Source organism: Pantherophis guttatus, chromosome 4, assembly GCF_059756535.1.
Source record: "Pantherophis guttatus breed Tessera chromosome 4, ASM5975653v1, whole genome shotgun sequence".
NCBI lineage: Eukaryota > Metazoa > Chordata > Lepidosauria > Squamata > Colubridae > Pantherophis > Pantherophis guttatus.
Genome location: NC_142066.1, coordinates 132,005,870 through 132,018,492, shown reverse-complemented (window position 1 = coordinate 132,018,492; position 12,623 = coordinate 132,005,870). Strand labels below are relative to the sequence as shown.

At 38.1% G+C, this 12,623-nt stretch overlaps 1 protein-coding gene across 7 annotated transcripts in view; it reads left to right on the top strand.

Moving 5' to 3' along the window:
- The first annotated feature begins 919 nt into the window (after positions 1-919).
- MLLT10 (MLLT10 histone lysine methyltransferase DOT1L cofactor) overlaps positions 920-12,623 on the top strand; it is a 186,990-nt gene continuing 175,286 nt past the window's right edge. For 2 of the 7 annotated variants that reach the window (XM_087892828.1, XM_087892821.1), the window contains exon 1: positions 920-1,278. The gene's annotated coding sequence lies outside the window, so the exon portion shown is untranslated. The remainder of the gene's footprint in view (positions 1,279-12,623) is intronic. The other 5 variants (XM_087892818.1, XM_034402162.3, XM_087892825.1 and 2 more) reach the window with 3 other exon arrangements.

Below are 12,623 nucleotides of genomic sequence, written 5' to 3'. Positions count from 1 at the left end.
AAGGAATGTTTACAATCTCAGAACATTTTGATGTCAATTAAATATTGGCCCAGAAAATCTCTTCATCTGTCCCACATATTCCTTGACTATTCCTATTATTATTGGAATCTTTGTTTTTGTTTTTTCCTTTTGGAGAACAGTCATTATTGGGGAAGGTGGAGTCATTAAGAAAAAATGCAGGATAAGCTATATGAGGGGCAGGAAAAACATTGACAACATTATCCTTTCCATTTTTGAGAGTGTGATACTTATTTTATCAGTAGCCCAGGTATAGAAATTAAAAAGGTTGGCAAGGAAATTAATCTCTTCAGAGAAATAGTCCAAGTCAATGTTTGTGGGTTCTCAGTGAGGTTTTAAAATATGAGGATGAAAAGCAAGGTACACTCAATTCAGTCCCCAGATGAAGATGGAGGTTGGCAGTGAGTGCCTTCTTTTAATGTATCTGAGAGCTGCTGAAACCAAAGGAGACTACAAATCCCTCTCATTTGTTCAGACATAACGATCAATTCAAACAGCCACTGCATCAGAAAACCTCATCCTATTTAGATTAAAAGGTTTGTGCAGTGAGACTGTAATACTGGGCCTTTAGCATCAAAGAAAATAGGTAGAAACCCTTGAAAACAAGCTGACTTTGCTCAATTGACCATTGCATTAAATAGACACACTCTTGTATTTTTTAAAACAGTAATCTTTTTTCTTTTCAACATATTTTTCTGAGTTTCCTATGCAATTTAAAACTTTCTACCCAGGAACTCTACAACCAGATCATTTTATTTTTTAAGTCTCTTTTAAGGTTTGCCATGTGGGTAGAAAACAGAACAGAATGTGGTGGTGGATTTAAAACGTGTGCTGTGCTTCTCTTTTAACCTGGTACTCATGAAGAATCAATAAAGTAGAAACTTTCCTTCTTTCCTTTTCTAGCATTTCCCTTACTGCATGCATGAGGAAAGCGGTTGAACCCCCTCCCCTGCAAACCCAAGAGCATTTGTGAGCAGGCTAGTCGAAGGCCCCCTTCTCTTTTGAAAGTTTAGACCTTCAATATCCTCGATTCTACTGGCAGAATTAGGATGGCCTTGGAGGGCCCTAAACGTGACCATTCACCAAGGAGGGGAGGGGGGGGCTCCAGCTTGCAACAACGTGCTCGGCAACTTAATCTTGCACCAAAAAGAGAAGGGTGTGCAAAAGAAACTCTCCCAACATTTCTAATCTCTTTCCAAAGTGGATTGTATATTTACAGCTGATGGGAACGCCTGGATTTCGCAGCAAAAAAGAGAGAAGGTAAGTGTTAGTGATTATTGCTGCCAGTTCGGGGAGAAACAATGAAAGAACAAAGGGAATCACTTCCCCGGTGAAGCGTTTTACATTTCTTCCTCCATTTCTCCGCGAGAAGCAAGAACTGGGGGGGTGGGAGGCAGGGTTAAGGGGGGGAAAAGCGTAGAACTCTCCCAACTTTGTTGCTTTTAGAAACGGTGTAGCTAACGCCGTACAATATTTGAGGAATAAGGCGGCGGCGCACGGATTTAAATGAAAACTTATCGGCGAAAAGACCCCACCAACCGCTGCCGTACGAGGAGAACAGCGGCGGCTCAAATCGAAGTTTATAATCCAGGGGTTTGTAGGCTGGGGACGCCCCCCCGGGACTGTGCTAAGAGGCAACAGAGCAGCTCGTTCTTTGGGGCCAAGTGTACAGCATACTGAGGGTGACTGAGGACCAGGGGATAAGAAAGAGGTGGACTGGGAGGCTTGAAATGTAAAGCAAATTCTGGGGCGACCAAGGGGCTACCCGAAACGGGAATTAAGTGACCAACAACAACAAAAAGATACTTTTCTTTTTGTGGGGTACAACAACAGAGTTCTGAAGGGGAACAGAAAAAGCCGTGAGGCAGATGCGGGGGCACTACAAAAAAAATAATTTCTGTTCCTTGTACTACGTTGTCTCTGTGTGCGTATCTGTGTGGGTATGTGTGTGCGCGTGTTTACGGGCAAAGAAGGGAAAAAGTAAATGGTGATGGTCGGTGGGAGGGAGAAAGAAAGAGAGATCACCGCCTTGCAGGCTGAGGGAGGTCAGTGTCTCCAGCAATATCTCAGCCTCATATGCGAGACCGAAGTGCTGGCCCTCGTCCTGGCTCCTAGCTTGTACCGTGACGAGGGGAGCAAAGAAGAGCAAAGCCCCCATAATTGCAATTCTTGGTGGCATTGTCCGACAAACGCGTTGGGAGGAGGAGATTGTTGAGCTCAACTACTTCTTATACAAATGCAATGCACCACTGCCTGCTTGTCCCGCCGGGAGGGAGGGAGGGAGGGAGACATGCAGAATCTCCGGGAGCTGCACATGGAACACTGTGCAATACCAGCGCTGCCGCCACTGCCGCAGCTCTAATCTTCAACCCTCGCAGTTCTTCCATTCATTCAAGCACCCAGGCGCAAAGGGCGGGGCCTCCAGGCCGCTAACCTTTCACCTCCTGCCTGCCTCTTTCTGTCTCTCCCTCTCCCCCCACCCCCTCGGCGCTTCCTTTTGCCGCGCGGCCACTTGCTTACCCAGAATCCATTGCGCCGAGGGCGCACTCGTGCCGAGCTCGAGCCTCTCATAATCGCTCTCTCAATCCCGCCCTCTTCGCTCCCCCCCCCCGCCTCCTTTTCGTGAGGTTTAGATTCTAAAGCTGTTGCGCCCTGCTCTGTCGCTGGGGGCAGCCGCTTGCAAGGAAGGCTCTGTTGAGCATCCCCGGAGAACCTTTCCATAGGTGATGATGATGATGATGGTAATAACAATAATAATGTTTCAAACACACAACTTGAAAACTATTTTGGTTCCAGCGAGGTTTATTCTCGCAGAGAGTCGGCCTGATGGGGTGCATGATTATAAGTAATTATTAAGGGTAATTCCCGAGCGCAATAATTAATTGAATTTATTGAAATCAGTTAATACTTATAATAAACGAGGATTATTTTTAATAGCAACAACAGGATTGAAGAAACACGGGCGTTCCTTAAACTAGAGAGAAGCAGATGAAACCAGGCCACGATGTTAGAGGGAAGTAGATTGGAAAGGGGAAAAGCAAGCGACCGCGACCTGAAATATAGAAATGAGAGGCTGAACTAACCTCCCCCCCCCGCCCCCCGATCATAGTTGAAGGGTTGATCCTTGGAAATGTGCGGGTTGTGATGAGTCAAGGCATTTCCTACTCAGCATTTCCTGGACCCTGGTCATCTCCCCTCCCCCTTTCCTCCAAAAGCCTTTGAAGCAAAGGTTTAGAACTCTTTGTTTCTGCTTTTCTTCTTCCTGACTAGAGAGGGGGAGCAGCAAAGCAGGTCAGTGGGTGACTGCTTCGGCATTTTAGCCCCTCTCTTCCCGCCTTAGAAAAAATGACACTCCTATATGACTCTTTAAAAAAAATCATAGACTATTTTAAGGGTACGAAAAAAGACAAGAGACAGAGAATAACTGTAATTTAATTCTGCACCTCCAGTTAAAAGCAAATAAAAATGTTATCTGGTATCGCCTTGAATTACGAAAAATGGCTTTTGGTTATTTTTATTTTTTTTAAACTTCTTTGGGAGTCTGGATGATCACACAACTTCTTTCTCTGCGTGCTTCAGTTACACGCGATCTTCCTAATTTGGGTGGACGATGCTCTTTCCTCAGCAGCTTCCGTGGGGTGTTCCTCCCCTCGTCTCTCACTTGTTTTCCCACCCTTTCAGTCTTTGCGGAGGTTGCTGAATAGCCCCGAAGTTGGGGCGTTCAAATCACATGTAACAGCAACCGCATCTGGAACATCTTCAGGTCATTGCCTGATTTATTTATTTATTTGCTTAAGTCTTTCAAACGTGGGAGATTGTGAACAGGAACAAAGTGCAGCACTCCGAGCATGTGGAGCTGAACTTTCGGAGGTCTGGAGACCCTGCAAGAGGAGGGGGAAGGAGAAGAGATACTTATGGAGACATTCCATAAGTATCATGACTTCCCTTTTCTTTCTTTTGTCAGTAGGAACTAAATGGTGACCCCTTGCAACAGAGCCGAAGGTTATTGCAAAGGCAAACATTCTCCCTAACAGCCAAACGGAGTTATGCTCCATTTTAAATAAAAACTGTAATGGGACAGGTTTTAACTTAGAAGCATTGGCACATTATGGAAAGGAGTGTAAAGGCATTACCTTAGGGCTTATTTAGCACATCCTTGCTGCTGGCGCTATAATCAATACAAGCAAATCATGTAGAAAGAACAAAAAGATCCCTCCACCTTTAAGATGCAATAAAAGGCAGATGCTCTATGACTCTTCAAATCCCTTTAAATGTTTTGTCGAAGCTCTTGTCCACAGGCCAGCAGGGACATTTGGACCTGCTTGTTGCCTGTTGAATATGATTGACAAGTGTTTTCTTTACCAGACAAGAAATGCTTTTTTTCCTAACTGTTAGTAGTGGCCTACTAATAGAGTCAGTATCTAAGATCAGAAAAGATACTTAACAAATTCATAGAATGCTATTGCTCTAAACTGATTTGTGCAATGGAAAAATAAAATATAAGATAGTATTCGATAGACAGAGCATTAATATTAGTCACTCTTATCTTCTCCCACATTACAGCATTTCAGCCCAATTTCTAATTAGTGCTAAATCTCCTTAACTTAAATTATGCTTCTGATCCTATATATATTATTTGAATGAATGCGAATTCCAAGTCTGATATCTACCCGTAAAGAATTTACTATCTGAGAATTACTCTGGTCATCCATAATTTATTTATTCTGAATCAATCTTATTTGATTATTTGAGCTTTGCAACTCAAACTTGCTGTCCTGATAACTGTTCGAAAATAAGGCACCAATATGTGTAATAACCAATTAAATGTGTTTAAGATCCAATATCCCTGATTGTGTGAACAGCTTGAATTCATTTGGAATCATTTGGGCATTTTTCCTTGAAGAGTTCTCACCAACCTCAGTGGCCACTTCTCCCAAATAATCATGGAAGCATTTCAATGGCTTATGAAAGGTTGCCAACTGAATATCCATAATGTCCTATAATTCACATGTATCAGACACAAGCACATTTAGCAATATGGATTTTCATTGCAATATAAGCAGCCCAGTTAACATCAAATAAATGTCAAAGTATCCTGATAATGCTACCAATATTATTAACCTGAATTTTATAAATAAAGAGAATTGCTTACAAAAAAAGTCACTGACAAAACTACTCTATCTCTTCCTTCAAAATGTAATAAACCCACTGAAAGTCAAAACATATTTCTAGTCCCAACTGTAAGAGTACTGAGTTGCACTTCAGAAAATAGATCTGTATTACACTCAATAACTCTTGTGGCTTTGGAAGTGGCAAGTTATAGATCTAATGACTAGTAGTAAAAGTACCAAAAACCTAAGTCCTATTGAACTCAGTGGGTCTTATTTATAAGTGCCAGAGCATTATTACTGAGCAAAAAGACTCTGTTAAAGAGGATTTATGAGCAGGATAATTTGAAGAGTAGGAACAGATCTCAAGCAGTACAAGTGTCTTCTTCAGAGTAAGGGCCTGATTCTAGTTCAGTTATGGATTCACAAATCCTTCCTAGTAATTTGTAATGTCTGGGGAATGCTGCTGTGCTCCCAATGCTTGGATTTGTTTTGTTTAGCTCATGACTTTGCCTCCTGCTCAAGAGCCATTGCAATGAGAATACTGCTACCGATGATAGTTTTTGACCAGCACAGAGCTGTAGGAAGATACGCGCAGTGGTGTTGAGAAGTGGGCAGAAGCATTGATTTTCCTGTAGGCAGCGCTAGTGCAGGGAGAAGATAAAAAGCAGGACCGGGGCGGGCCGGCAAGGCAGTGGCGGGGTTTTCGCAGGGGCTTATGAAGCTGGTCCTAATTGGAACCCCGGACCTTAGGCAGGAAGAGAGAAGCTGAGCTGCTGCTGGCGAGCAGCCAAGTCCCATAATCCCATCCCCTTCCCTCCTCAAAGCCCTTTGCGTTGTACTTGATGAGAGAGGTTGAGCGTGAGCAGGTGAAAGAATGAATTCGCGGGTGTCACTTACAAAATGAGAGTCAACTGAGGGGCCTGCTTGTGCAGGACTAAGCTGGCTGGCGGGAGGGCTTAAAAGAAGAAACCGCGCCTTGAAGGGAACCTCGGCGAGGTGGCGGCTGGGCCTAGCTGCGCCGGGCAGCGAGAACTCGAAGGCTGGTCCCCACCGAAGAAGCCGCGAGGGGCGTCAAGAGTGTTGGGGTAGTTGGGGAGATGCCTGTTGGTCGTGGAGGAGAACGGGGGGGTGGATGGGCGCGAGCGGGACAGCGGATTCCCCAAGGCAGCAGCTGCTCCCGAATACCTCGGGGATCATTCAGGCAGGAAGTGCCGCTGGAAAGATCGCGCATAAGTTGCAAGCAGCCCGGCCGAGGCAGGGGAGTGGGTTGGGCCGTGCGAGGAGAGGAAGTGGAGCTGCCGAGCCTTTTCCTCCAGCCGCCCCATTGTTCGCGAGGAAGCCACCGCAGCTGTTGGCCGCCTTTGCACTTTTAGCCCAAGGTTCGCCTTGTCCTACCGCAACTGCGAGGGGGTTGCACGAGCTGATGCCAACCTAAGCTTCCGCAGGCGCCCAGTTGGGGAAACGGCGCGACTTTGTAACTCTCGTCCCTGCGCAGCTCGTGGGTTTCCAGCAAGCAACGCTGGTAAATAAGTAGGAGGGACTCCCTCTCTCCCCCCCCTTCTCTCTGCGTCTTTTATTTGGGACTCTCTTTTACTTCTCTTCACCGAGGAAAGTTCCGTAAAGCTGTAGCTCACGTGGGATGGCGAAGACGAAGAACGCACCCGGGCGAGCGCTCGACTGATACAAAGGGAAACATCTGTTCGGTGGTGAATTTTTAGAACAAGACTTTCTGGCGGGGATGGGGGGGAGGGAAAGAGGGAGCGGCAGGAAATAACACGAAAATAACTGAATGCTGAAATAATCAAACAAAACAAAAAAGGGGTTAAAATAAGGAACGGGTGGGGAAAGGAGTTATTTTATAATTTCGGATTTCGCTTTGAATTCTTCCAGAAATAAAATTAATGTTTTTACATAAACGTCGATTAGTCTGTTCTATTTAAAAATAATTATATTCGAGAGAGGAACTTTGTTTTTAATGAACTCCTTTATCGTGTGATTTGAGGCTGAGATATATGAACAAAACAAAATAACTTGAGTAAGAAAAAGTCCAACAAGTGTCTTTCTTAAAACGGGGGGGTTAAACTTATTGAATTAAAGGGGTGGGAGGTGACAGGCCTTGTCTAGGCTGCCGTTAAAAACATTGTTGGGACATGCTGTGCCTGCTTTTTACAGCAAACAATCTTCGAGACGAAAATAATGTGGACACTTTGAGAAAAAAGTACAGAAACAAACTTGAGGTTCTCAGGAGAAAAAAGAATAATTTTTCTGCAATTCTGAAAAAAAACAGGATTCTATTATTGAATTCTGTGAAACAAAACATTTGCTAATTTTTCAGGACACAGCACAGAATTATCCCTTTGTCTTTCCTTTTTCTTTGTATGAATTTTACTTTTGGGTTTTCAGAAAGAAAATGTAAATACATACTGTATGATTTTGAGAAGCTTTATGTTCTGAAAGATAATACAAAGTTTAAAATTTAAATGTTGAGATATCACAGATAATTAAAGGAATTAGTTTAAAACTCCTGATTGTTTCCTCTCTTGATCATACTCTTTATTTACTAATGATCAGAATTAGTTTTTGAAATATGCCTCTGAAGAAATCCTTTATTAAGTGTATAATTTTTACAGACTTGTATAAATAAATAGACTTAAAAATAAATATATGTTATGGTAGAGAAAATGTGTGAAATATAAAGCAAACTTTGTGGCTCTTTTTCCTGCATGTTTCTTCTCTTACATTCCAAATAAGATTTCTCTCATTGTCTTCTGGCCAAATGAGTCATTTAAAAGCAGAAAAAAGTAGCATTTTTTTGTTTTGTTTTTTTAAAAAAAAAACATTTCAAGCCTTAAATACCACAGTGAGACTGCCGAAAAAATGATCCAAGGCTTTAATTCATTCCGAATGTTAAGCCCCCAAGACGCTCTCCGCCTATGTGGCCCTGTTAGCTTTTCTCTGGGTTAGTAGACAATTTTAATGGTAAAAAATGAATATGTGGAAATAACATTCCTGATGTATGCTTTAACAATTGTAAAATTGAGATATAAAAATAAACATTGTGAGATATGTAATGTTGCTAGAAATATTGTTTTTAAATGGAACTATTTATAATTCCATTCATGAATACAATTCCATTAACTGAAATTCCAGGTATATTTTTGTGACTGGAAAATGGTAGTCCCTGTTTCATAAGAAAACTCTTAATTTGTGTGTGGAAAAATCATGATTATTTAATTTGATTTATACATGGACACTTCATATTGAAAACTCCTTTCATCTTTCAGCAAAGTAATTTTATGCCTTAAAATTAATCTGAAAGAATTTATAAACTGATCGTCGGTGATTGTATAGAATCTAAAACACATTTTCCATAGAGTAAAAATATTACAGAGAACAAGGGGGAAGGGTGAATATGGGACAACTTACAACCCCCACCCTTGCAAAACAAATGAGTGACTTTATACAGAAGATATATGCAAATATCAAAAGTGTAGGAGGGAGGGAAGTTGAAAGATTGTTTTTAAAAGTATTGCAGGAGGGAAGGAACACTTTCTAATTTTTCAGTGAACTTTTCTCACTAAGATCTGTATTTCACATTTAGATGAACCATTTCTTTACTATTTCTAAAGGCTATCATGGCATTAATGAAATGCCATTTAGCTTGTATTTTTAAACTTAAAAATAAAATACACTATAAACTGTATTCTAGTATAGGACATGATGCATAATTCCGAAATTTAAAGTTTTAGACTCCTGCTGTAAAAAAGTTCATTCATATTGCTTTAAAGAAAAAGTTCTATAATTTATTTATTTATAAATTACAGTTGAACATAAAGATTTTAATGCAAAACTACAATGCCTTTTCATAGATATATAAAAAATTATAGGGCAGAAGTAATAATTAAATACTAGAATTAACGTAATAGAAAGAGTACTTGAGAACAACTATTTCATCCACTGGTGCTTCTAGTTAAGTGGCATTTGCCAAAAGCCTCCTGAGGTGATAGAGCAATTTAAAACAATATAATGGATGCTTTAAAAACAATTTCCCAGTTAAATTAGTGTTTTAACTGGTATAGTTTAAGGGATTTTAACAGTCACAGTTTTAAATAAGTTTATACTTAACTTTAATAGAATAGCCAACTGACATGATTTTATATATACAAATAGATTAAAGATAAAATGAAATTTAAGCTATATCACAGAACTTCCTGATAGGTTTGGTTTTTTAAAAAATATTTTTAATATAACTTCACCCAAATTCAAAATACATTTGCCTGGAATTAAGTTTAACAAAATCAGATGGAAAGCAATCTAGTTTGAAATATACTTGACAGAATCAACATGAAGTTTTCTTTAATGGCAGAATATGTATTTTAAAACTTGAGATAATTAATGATTCCATGCCTACATAGATTTCTTTTAGTTTCAATAGAGCAACATCTAAAACATATTAATGTACATGGGTCATAACACAAGTGTCATACATTGTGTAGAACACCTATTATATTTTCATTTTCTAGGATTAAACAAAGCATCATTAACTTTTATTTCTATTAATACTATTTTCAAGTTCAGTAAACATAAGGAAGGCAAAGAGAATGTAATATATTTATATAAATACTAACAGAGCATCCATACTTTATAAACATGTTTCTACAAGCATTTTTGATAATATGTCTTGTGTTACATAGCTTCTGGTGCCCATGTAAACAATAAAAATAAATTTTACACTGATTTATTCTGAAGATCTTGGCAAAAGTTGTTAAGAAGGGCCTTAATGCAAAAACTCCCTAATTCCACACCTCAAAAAAGAAACAAATTGTCCGGACACAAATTTTCTATTTTCTCTCATTAATATTTCTAATTATTTGTAGTACAAGGTAAAAAAGAAACAATGTTGCAAAAATAATTATATATTTGTTTTACTATTAATATTGCACAATATGTACTAAAATTGCTTCATATATATGTGAGAGAGATACATTATAGGCTCTCTGTTAATCAGAGGATGTGATGTTGATTCTATTGTAAGATAAACCACAAATAAGGAAAAAATACTTTAAACAGATTTTAGTTAATAGTATTTGTTTTTTAAACATTAAAAAGGTAAATAGACTTTTAATTTTACTTCACTGAACTTAATGGTTTCTTTTCCTAATGCTCAGTCACTTTGAAAATAAAAGTAAATGGAAATACTGTTTTCCATAATATATACTTCTATGTGTATAACTTTAATGCTGTTAATAGCAATCTTATGCATGCCCAAGAATTCACATGGAATTCCTTGAAAGGTAGAGGATTTGCATATAAGCCAGTACTTACAATGATACAGAAGTACAGAAAGTATGCATATTTCATTTTAAGTTTTACATGTTTTAAATGTTGCTTTTCTGTAGTTTAATTTTAAGAAAACAATTGCTTACAAATTAGAAAATATAAAGTTGCAATAATTCTTTTTTCTGTATTAATATTCTTCTGAGTAAATCAATATAAAATGAATTTTTAGAAGCATGCCTCCATATTGCACTAGCATTTAGAACAACTGAATCCTTAAAAACACAATCTAACACTTGAAATTCTAAAAATATAACTTCAAAGTAATTAACATTGATTTCAGTCAATCTTACTCCCAAGTACTGTGCTTAGAAGCGGGATGTAAAAGGTTTATACATTCATATCATATGGATGTTAATGGCTTGCTCTATGTACCTCTTTGTAATAAAGCCTTTCTGTTTTCTGTTTTGCATTTCAATGGTTCCCTCAAAATGTATTGTTTTCCAAAACCACCAAGTGACTTACCTACAACTTGCCATCAAGTTTCCTGCAGTTATAAACTAGTGATCATGGTCAGTTTACTTTCATCACTAAAGCTAAAATTAATCACATCTTATTTAAAATAATATTGTAATTTATTAATGATAATATAGTGTCCTTTGATTTATACCCAGTGTTTAAACTGATTCTTAAATATCCCTTTGCTGTATATTAACAGTGACGTGTATTTGAACTACATGAAACAAAAAACTTTTAAAAAATTGTTTTTGTTTTGATATATTACAGTTGACATCATACATTTTGGCAAGGATAAGATTTTAATTTAACTGATTGTCTTTGCAAAAAATGTGAATTGTGACATTTAAAGACCTATGAAACTTACCAGTGTTTCTAATTTATTTTTAAATTAGAAAAGTACAGACTAATTTCTTACAATATTCCTTAGATTCACTGATTACAGTATATTTTTATCTTGGCAATGCTCACTGTTTAGGAACAAAGATTGCATTTCTTTTGTATTATTAATTCTGTAAGTTCCCAGTCATCATTATCCCTGATGGTCACTCTCTTTTGTGCCTCAAATCCCAGTTTCTTTAGCTCTCTTGTACATCTATCTATCCTTATTTTTTTCTGCAATTAGTCTTTGTAAATAGTCCCCTCTAGAAAAGAATGACTTGTTTAAGAACACTGTCCTGGTGACACTGGGGCTACTTTGTAGCAAAGTGATTGTTTTTGTGTTGATCTCAATTAAAAACCATAGTGTATCTGTGGATTTGATGTAGAAAAGAAATATAAATAAATAAAAAAATCAGTTAATATTTAAAGTACCACAGTATTTTAAGATTACAATCTCATTTGGACCATTATCTTGTTGGTGTTAATTAACAATATATTTCTAGAAATTAAGATTATGGAATTACTGTTCATATAAATACAGGAAGTAATGTTATATAGTATATGTACTTGAAAATACTGTAGGACTTAATGTAGTAGGATTTACTTCTGAGTCAATATGCACAGGACTAGACTTCATATGGAAACATTTAGATGTAAATGGATTTAATCCCCCAGTCATGGAACTGGCAGTGCAATCCCATGCATAGTTTACCCAGAAATTTCTGCTAAATGGGACTTATTTTGTAGTAAATATGCATAATGTGCTTGTGTACACGCAAGCATATTAATAGGATCCCAGCAATCTAATATTTTAAAAAGATTTTATTGAAATTGATGCTTCTCACTCATGATAATAAATATCACATATTTGTAATGTCCAAATAATTTTCTTTGAAGGACTAAAAGACCTTTTAAAAGAATGCTATATGGTTTTAAGTATTCTTTTTCATTTATAGAATTTTCTTCCTGCTCTTCATGCCTATGCACACATACACAAAAGTGATTTATAAGAAAATTATTACCTTGAAAGTTAAAAAAAAAAAAAGATTTCTGCTATGCATTATATTGGGGAATATTCAAATGACAAATTGCTATGTTAATCACTGTTCAGTAATGTTTTCTGTAGGAAATGACACTCATTGTTTTCCTTCCCTTGTCTTCAGTCATCTATTTAGAAACATTCACTTTAGACTTTCAAGGACAGCAAAACTTTAGCCAAGATACCCTACATGCAAAGTACAAGCTCTAATAGTGGTGATCTGAGGAGGAGGGTGGGGGTGGGGTGTAAAGAGGCTGCACAGCTCTACTTTGTATAGCAGC